Below are 10,228 nucleotides of genomic sequence, written 5' to 3' on the forward strand. Positions count from 1 at the left end.
AGAAACTTACTAAGTATCTTAAACTTCCTTTCATCAATTATTCACCCTAGGTTCTCACTAGTCCATGAACTAGGCAACTATCCTATGGGATACTAAATCTAATTCAATTTCTCATATTTTCCAACCATCCAAACTTTTCAACTTCCAATTTAGAACAAAACTAGCCATCAGCGTCAACCGACACCAGCATGAGGGACTTCTCAGGTGTTCAAGCACAAGCAAAACAGATAAAATAATACACAATTAAATTCAAGTACAACATATTGCATATAGATGTTTAATTATGCACAAATAAGCAAGTCAACACAAGAAGCGCAAACCCAAACAATCCAAACAATACAAATGATGTATGCCTGTCCTATGGCCAATGAGCTCATCTGTCAGTTATACATCCAAACCCGACATGTCCGGTAGCTAACCCTGGACAGTTCCAACGTACGCGCATCTACCAAGAGAAATTTTATATCTTCAAGGAAGAACGCCCGGAAAGGTATAAGTGTCTGACCACAACTTACGACGCAAGGTCAACAAAATTTTTACCACAATCACTCCACTGAATCTACCGAAGTAGATGTATTTGAAACTCAGTTCAAATATCATTATCAAAGCGTCACAACCTGGAGCAAGCGGAATTACTCCACTGCTTCTACCCAGGCAAATACATTTCACCACGTCCCGGAGCAAGCGGAATCACTCCACTGCATCTACCCAAGCAGGTGTACTCCATCAGACTCAGTATTATTATCACTTTCATCCTCAATCACATTTCTCATAATCGGCCATCATCATCCCTCACCATCATAACTATCTCATCTCAACCACATCCTGGAATAAGCGAAATCACTCCACTACATCTACTTGGATAGGTATAATTCAATCTCAATCAATTATCACTATCTCTCAATATCATAATCCTCCTCATTATATCTCAATCATAATAAATCATCTTTACCATTCATCCTCTTAATTGTTCGCTTCACTTCACGTCTTATTCAATTTCCTCAATTTTACTAACTCAACTATTTAAGTTTGGTCTCTAATTCTTCCATCCTTAATTTCACCAACTCTATATTCTTATCGGGATTTACAGAGGTTTAGAAGGCTAAAAGAATGGTTAAGAATGTTAAAATTCAAGTTTTGAAAATCTGGGTGGTCATGTGTATGCATGAGTGAAAATTTTGGCAAACTCACGTATGCGGACCATTCCTGCGTACGCGAGAAATTTTGACAGTGGAGGATGCTCGCGTACATATGACTTGCGTTGCGTATGCGGAAGCGTCATTTTGACAAAGTCGCGTACGCATCACCTTATCCGCGTACGTGTGGCTGCAGGCAGAGGCCAATTCTTGCGTACACATGACAATGCTCGCGTACGCATGCCATACCAGAATTTGAAAAAGCTGATATGTTTTAAAAACCAGGTTTTCAATCCAAATTTCAAACTTTCATATTTTTCCACAAAATTTCTTTTTCAACCATTCTTGAATCGTTGGAAAGATGATATATAAATTTTCATAAAAATCTAGTTTTGCAAATTTTTCAATTCCGATGACCGAGTTATAATCCGCTGAAGTTGGTCAAAAATCAATTTTCACAAAAAATAGAATTTACCAAATTTTCAAAATTCGCAAGCTTCATCAATCTCAACTCAACATAATGACCTCTAATCAATCCAAATCACTCATTCACCATCATTATACTCCAATCTATGTAATTCACACATTTCAACCCTAAATCCTTTAACTTCACAACTCAAATCTCAATTTCAACCTCAAACCATCAATTTTATAATTCAACCTCAATCATAACCATTCAACAACTTACCGGACTTATCTTCGTGGCCTCTGACCCAATTTCTACGATTTCTGACCCAATATTTATCAATTCAATACAAATTCATATATGCATACTCTTTATCCAATATCAATTCCATTCATACATTCACTATACATACTAATACATTCAATCAAACTATTCAAGCTTAATCATAGGGACATCTAACCTAGGAATTCTCATCACACCATACGATACTTAAATAAAACATAAATTATACCTTTAATGATGGCAGTTCACACCCAACAATTGAATTCTCTACTCTAAGACTCACTCTAAAAGTTTCAGAAACAAATTTAAGTCCTCAAAGTGTGCTAAATTCACCCAACAACAGTAACATAACCAATTTCACATATACCTTAATCTAGGGTTCATAAAATTTGATAAATCATAAGAATTTGGGGATTTTTTACCATAACTCATGAAATTTATTGATAAAATTCATCAATAGCTCATATTAGAACACCCCTAAACAACCAAAATTACAAGATTTTCTCAAAATCTAAACTAAAACATGAATTAAAAGGAAAAATAAAACTGGACAAATGACTTCAAGATACTCACCATAATACCTAAACAGAATCGAAGAGGGTAAGGAGAGCGACGCGTGATCACAAACGGCTCGTTAATTGAAACTCCAGAGAAAAAGTTATGGTAGATTGAAGTTGGTGGAGAGTTAGGATTTCTAGTGTTCTTCCTTTCTCTCTTCTAATTCACGTTGCTCGTCAAAATGGGGGAAAGAAAATGCTGAGTTGTGGCTTAAGTGTGGGTATTTATATGTGGGCTTGGACCCACTTGGATTTGATTCACTCGATTTAGTCCGCTGTCCCAATTTTATGCCAAAACCTTTAAGATTAGTATTTTAATTCGCATTTTAATTATTTTTACTTTTCTAAATCATCCATTCTACTTTCTTAATCTCTCTTTCTCATAATTTTTTTTCACTCACAATACCGAATAGTCTTAGCTGATACTCCCGGTAAAGTACATTTTTCACTCGAAAAAATCTTTCGAATCTAAATATCGCATTTAAAATTTCAAATTATGATTCTAAATTTTTTTATCCCTGTCGGTCCCTATTAATTTATTATTTATTTAACTTTTATTTAATCAGAGTTTTACATTTACTATTAATAAGGATTTAATTACAAAATCAAATATCATATAAGAATCTAATTGAAAAGAAAAAAAGTATAAACACTTAATTAAAAATTCAGTTAAATTATAAAAACTAACAAAATAATTAAATTGATAATAAATTTGATAAGGAATTAGGAACAAGAAAGAATTATTTTTAAAATTTTATATAAAAAAATGAGAGGTAATACCTACCTAATTTGTTTCATATGAAGTGTCTCTTTAATTTTGTATAAGTATTAGGACAATTATTAAATATTATTAAAATTATAAACAATAAAAATGACAAAAATATACATAAAAACTCTCTCCATTAACTTTTTACTCTTCTAAGTTTCTCTTTCTATATTAAATAGAGGATATAATAAGTAAAAGTTAATTAAGAACTTTATCGTTATCTGTAGAAATTTCTTATAGTATTTTCTTTTCATTGTCATCACTTTGCAAGAATTATTCACAACAAAAAGGCTAATGAGAACTCGCAAAATTTCATAGCAATGAAGACTCACCCCTACGAATAAATAAAGACGGTGATGGAAATTGAAGTATCCGCCCCACAAAGACCCGAAAAAGAAAATTGACTTAAATGTTTTTATATATATAAGTTTTATAAGTAATCCTAATTTATTTTATTTAAATTTATATGTTAAAAATTCATATGCATGTTATTACGTTAAATTTATATTTAAATTGTATTTGATTTGATATATTTGGTTGAATTATATTAGATTTTATTATGGTTGTGTTAATTCTTTTGAAAAAAAATTAAAACTTAATACTCATGGATACCCACAGGTTTTCGTTTATTCGCAAGAAGAAATAAACGGAAACTCATGACAGAAATAAGTCAGTGTCAAGGACAAGGGACATTTTACTAAATGGGGACAGGGATGGGGAAGGGGTCCACGCCCCAAAAAAACCCCATTGCCATCCCTAGATATTCCTAAACTCCACAAAATCTATGATAAAAAACAATATAATTCGAAATAACAAATGCTAAAAACAGAATAAAGTAATATCGTCAATCAAATCATTGATGGTAATATGAAACTACAAAAGAAAATCCTAAACCCTATAAATTCTCATAATCGTCGTCGTCGTCGTCCTCCTCCTAATAGTCTCGATGCTGCTCTTGATGCGGCGACGCTGTGGGTGCTGGTGTCTAGACTAGTACAACTGCAGATGAGGAGGAGTCGCCTCCAGCATCATTGCCCCTACACGCATATGCTCATATTAGACAACCATTTGCTACCGCATGCGCTATATGTGCTCCAGGTCCTAATCGTGCAGGCTTAGGGTTAGACTATGGATCTGTTCACGAAATTTACGTTTTGCAGATTTATAGGGCTAGTAACCAAGGTAGAGGAAACCTTGAAGGTAGATGTGCACAGATTGTTGGTTAATAACGACCATATTTTGAAGATATTATTCTTATGTGATTCGAATGTAGTCTGGCGCCATACGACTTCAGGATCCCCACGGATGCGCTTGAGGAGTTGCCATCATTTGCCATCTACTGAGATTACTATGTTGCGACTTTTAAGTTCTGGGTGTATAAATCCTAATACATTAAATGTCAATGTCAATATAAGATGTGATATCATAATATGTTATTAAATTTTATAAAAAGTCTATTACTTACATAAAAGTCCGCATACTGCTAATCAACAAATCTCTCATTCTTCTTCTTAAATGTATGAGTTTGTTTGAAGGCATCGGGCATTGAAACAGTACGCTGCAGTGACTTTATCTACACATATTGGATAAGCATATTAAAACAAGTGACAATTAAATTAAGAAATAAAGATAAACTAGAGAAGCATTTTTAAAGAAGTTATACCATTTTGTCTTTTGTCTTCATAATTGTGGTCGAACTCCCATGTGTATCTCGACGCCCTGTTGGATGCCCTGTTCATGGCCTGATGACGTTTGAAACCCTCATCCCTCTCCTAATACACATACAGGGCCTTCTTAATGTTGGGTCAAAGCCATTACATCAGGTGCTCCCTCCTCATTCGCACATCCACTAACATCTGCTGAAGACGCTTCGTCATGCGGTGGAGAAAGATCTTTATCATCTATTTATGCATAGCTTCATCCCATGGGAATTTCTCTTACACAATTAAAATAATATATAGTTAAAGCTAATGTCACAAAATCATAAATAAAATGTAATTAACATTAAATAACTAATTTATTGTCCACTTGTCAAACTATCTATCTCTAACCTCTTGAAAAACCTTCTTGTAGCTATTCGGTGTTATTATTCGGATAAAATTTTGAAACAGGTGTTATTATCTGATGCAAATTTATAATGGGATAATATATACTTAGTAAAAAATACACATTAAAAGAGAACTAAATATAAATAATATATACAAATTAAAAAAATTTACTATTTATCTAGGCATGCCATGAGGCCAAATTAACATTTTAATGACCTGCAATGTTGCAGGATCTGGCTTAGATTTATGGGAAAAAACTAGTATTGCTGTGAGATCGATCACAGGAAGTAATGTGAATATCAGTGTCTGCTGAGAAGGTGAAGACAATGGAAGAATACATTCAGACTCAAATCGAAATAGAACAACAACTACAAAATTTTGATAATTGAGGTTTGAAACTATGATAAAAGATCGGGTAAAATTATAACCACATTTATTTTAGAAAACTTAGGTAAGATGATATTTTTTATTTTATTTATAAAAGAATTCATAAAATAGTTTTAACAACAATGTTATCTGTTTATTATAATAAATTTGATTATTTTGGTGAATGATGATCAAATTTAAATAATATGTAAATTAATATGTATAAATTTATATAAATATATGATAATTGATTTTTAATTTTTATAGAGTATATATTTTGTTAAACATGATAGGTGTATACATAAACAAAAGCTTTAATATAAACTATTTACTTTAATTTTAGATAACATATATATAATATTAAATAAATTTCTAACCAATTTTAAATAAATATAAGTTTTTGGAAAATAAATATTCAAATATATTCTAGAAAAATTATAGAATTTATAAGTCCCTAACATACTCAGTTAAAAATAATTTTTATATGGAAGAAGGAAGAGAAAAATGCACATTTGTAGGATAAAGTGGAGTAAAACAGTATGAAGTACAGATGTTTCGTTGAGTTATCATGTTCGTATGTTAGACGTATTTCGAATACGATATTTATTCGATATTCATTCGATATGCGTATTTTTGTGTCTAACTATGCCTTAATAAAAATTAGAAAAAATGTACAAATAGATTTCTGACCTTTTAAGTTTTTGACAAATACATCCCTAACAAAATTTAAATATAAAAAGATCCCTGACTTTTACAAACAGAGGACAGTTTTATCCCTTTATTTATTTGTCTCTCACAAATCAAACGAATCAAACTGACCTGGTTATAACATTGTCCAAGTATCCGTTATGGTGTCATGCTAGAAGGAGGCTAAAGTTTGTAGGACAAAAAGATCTTTGGTGACAACAAACGTTATCGCTTTGAGAAAAGGCAATATATTGGTTTCAGCAGCACATGCTCTCCCTTTTGCAACGATGCAACAACCTCAACATTCTCCTCTAAGCTCACACCCAACTAATCTTCTACGGTCACTTCCACCATGCCCACACCCTCTTCTCCACCCTCTATAAACCTACCACCATCCATTGGAACCTGATCATCAGGCCGTTGCCTGAACCTCAGTAACTCCTTTCAAATTTGTGAAGTACTACAATCGCATGGTGGCTTCTGCGTCTGAGCCTAATGGGTTCACATACTCGTTCCTTCTTAGCGCGTGTGCACGTGGTGAGTTGGTTGAAAAAGGGACCAGGTGCATTGCAAAGTTTTGGTCAAAGGGTATTGCTACAATGTGTTTGTAGAGACAAATTGGGTGAATTTTTATGCGGTGTGTGGTGATATTGAAAAAGCACGTTACGTATTTAATAAAATGAATCAAAGAAATGTTAGCTAGAATACTATGCTTGCTGGGTATATTAGATGCGGTGATTTTGATGGGTTCATAAGGATTTTCGATGAGATGCCTTATAGGAATGTTATGTCTTGGACCACCATGGTTGCCGGATGCGCTTGTGGCGGCAAGTGCAGGCAGGCTCAGGGTTTGAAGGGATGAAATTTTTAATATATTGCCTTGTAGCCAAGATATCCTAAACCCTCAAACAATTTCACCAATGAATCTAAAAAATTTTCAATCTTCGAAACGACAATGATTGTTGTCACCAGGAATCTTTTTGCCTTGAAAACTTTAGCCTCCTTTTAGCATGGCAGCGTAATGGATACCTGAACAACGTTACAACCAGGTCAGCTAATTCTGTTTGATTTGTAAGAGACAAGTAGATGGTAGGATGAAATTGTTTTCTGTTTGTGAAAGTCAGGAATTTTTTTGTATTTAAATTTTGTTAGAGATGTATTTGTCAAAAACTTAAAAGGTCAGAGACTTATTTGTCTTTTTTCTTAAAAGTTAAAAAATACTTCTCCAAAATAGTGGAATACATCTAAATACTATTAGGTATCGACGTATCCAAACTTATTCTTAACATATATTTTTGAAATGGCTTTTGAAATAACATATTATTATTTGTTGAAACGAAATTATTTTAAATATTTTACACAATTAAAAAATATTACAAATATTTAAGTTATTAGGTTGTATTTTAATATAAAAAAAATTATCACAATTTTTTTAAAAAATACTTTATATTTTATATACATGTAATGCCTTTATATTTAACAAAAAGTTAAAATCAATATACACGCATGTCTTTTATCGTATCGTGTTCATTTTTTGGGTTTGTTTAAATTTAACCATTTGATTTATTTTTTATAAAATTAAAAAATGCATAATATTGATATGGGTCACTCTGATTTTTATTTATTTAATGAATTCTGAATTAAAAAATATATATATATTTACAAATCCCATGTTTGCTAAATGATTTTCATATTTTAGAAAGAAAAAAACGCAAAAATGCCAACGTACTTGAAATAACGTATTCTGAACTGAGTAAAATTTTTTAACCTACATCCGGATGAAACACATGAAAAAAATAAATACACATATCCATCGTTAGAAACTTATTTTATTACTTTTCCATCATAAAATCTTCAAAAGAAAAAAGAACCGCAATATTTCGTTTCTTTTTAAAAATTATAAACACACTACAAAATTTTTCAAAAATCTTATTATCCTATTACTCTAAATATTTGTCCCCAAAAAATGTTCTCTTTTTGCAAGCTTGGCCAGACAGCGTCCCACATTTTATTTATTCATCATTGTCAATCTTCTTTTGATCTTCCTCATTTTGCTGTGAACTCATCATACTTGGCAGCTAGAGTACAAAAGTAATTCCTAGCCTCCTTAGCTTGACTCTTCTTTTATGGATCTTCTTGCTTGCTTAGAAGTCAGAAGACAACATCTATCTTTGCATCTTGCATATCTTTTTCACCATTCATATTCTCTTCACCTTCCTGTCATATATAATATATATACTCAATGATGTATTAATATTTAATAACATGAATTTCGTCACATGATTGAAAAATTGATAAATCAAGGTAAGCAGAACTAGCTAGTCAACTATATTATGATATTTAAATCCTTTAGATGATTTAATAAGACGTTTTGTTAAGGACATTTTTTAGCAACATTTTTTTATTAAATTATTCTAGACATTAAGTAACAAAATTTATAGAATAATATTTTTACTGAAAATTATGAAAATGCATGGTTCAACAATTATTTTTATTATAAGTTTTTAATAAATACTTATGGAACAGTTATGACTTATCTCATAAATTTAAATATAAATTTAGATTTTGATGTTTTAAATCCATGTCAAACAATCAGTAGAAACAGCCGAGTAAATAGTTATATTTAGATAATTATTATAGTAGTTAATTAGTTATATATATTTTTTGGTTTTTTACCGTATCTCTTAATTCGACAGATAAAAGACTATTAATTCTGGCTTGTTATTTATTCTAACATGTTATTTATCTTGGCTTCATCTAACACTTGTTAAAAGGTCTGATAATTTTTTTTATAAAAAAAAATATTTATAATAAAATATAATAAATTTAAAATATCTCATAATTTTATAAATAATAAAAAAAATATTTATATATTTAATTATGTTTTAACAAGTTCAGGCAGGTCAATAAAATTAATTAATGAACTAAGCCTGAACTATTAACATATTAAAATTTTTACAAAAGTTTAAATCTATGTCTATTTTATGCCAGGCTAGCCTAAACACAGGCCAGGCTACAGGCCGCCTAACCTTTTCCCACCATATCTGTCATGGATTAATATTCAATTTAAGATTTTTTAATTAACTAATAAACTTTTGTATGTACAAAAAAAATTAAATTTTTAACACTTACTTAATTAAATTAATAGTCTATAAGTATTAGACCAATCCAAATTACTTTATAACAATTGTGTAAGAGAAATAATAATCTAAACTATTTTATTTAACTTAATATTTATAATTTTATGTATAAAATATTCATAATTATATACGTATTACATATAAATTACTCAATTATTCTATCAATAAATAAAAAATATAAAATAAGATAAACAATAATTAAATAATACAAAATAAAATAACTTAAGCTTTTTAGATTAATTTTCTATTATCGTACAAATATTTTTGTTATTATAGTAAGCAATTTCGTAGTATAAATTATCACTTTCTTTCTTTATTATTAGTTGACATTAAGATTTTATTTTGAAATCTTCAACCAATATCAATCATGTCAACCTGGTCCCAACTTGTGATAAACAATTTTAATTTGAAGTTCTATTTAACTATTACTGCCTATTATCTTAATGATACTTGTTCTGCCCTAGATCTAATACTTAAAATTTAATACGCGTCTGGCCCAATAAAAGCTTAAACCCAATAAATAATTTAAGTTTTTAATATATTTATTTTATATTTATTAAATAAAAATATTTAAAATTTTTGCTAATAATAAATTTATCATGTGCTCTCAGAACACATGTTAATTAAATCCTATAAATAAATAATAAGAAAATATAAAAAAGTATAAACTAAAATACCTTAAAAAATTTTAAATTCCTGTCAGTAGCTCAATGTTACTCAATTTAAATCATCTATCAAAATTAAATCTAAAGAAAAAAAATAAAAATAATGTAAACAAAAATTATAGGGAAAACAAAACCCTAAATCTAGAGTGGATGGCTAATTAGGGTGGGACCTGGT

At 30.1% G+C, this 10,228-nt stretch overlaps 1 long non-coding RNA gene across 1 annotated transcript; it reads right to left on the reverse strand.

The window, feature by feature from the left end:
• Positions 1 to 4,095: 4,095 nt before the first annotated feature.
• On the reverse strand, positions 4,096 to 4,883 carry LOC127740604 (uncharacterized). Its single transcript, XR_008001199.1, has 3 exons — positions 4,811 to 4,883; positions 4,613 to 4,720; positions 4,096 to 4,531 (listed from the first exon to the last, which is right to left on the reverse strand). It is a non-coding gene; the product is annotated as an uncharacterized LOC127740604 (long non-coding RNA).
• Between the last annotated feature and the right edge of the window lie 5,345 nt (positions 4,884 to 10,228).

Source organism: Arachis duranensis, chromosome 7 (genome assembly GCF_000817695.3).
Source record: "Arachis duranensis cultivar V14167 chromosome 7, aradu.V14167.gnm2.J7QH, whole genome shotgun sequence".
Classification (NCBI taxonomy): Eukaryota; Viridiplantae; Streptophyta; class Magnoliopsida; order Fabales; family Fabaceae; genus Arachis; species Arachis duranensis.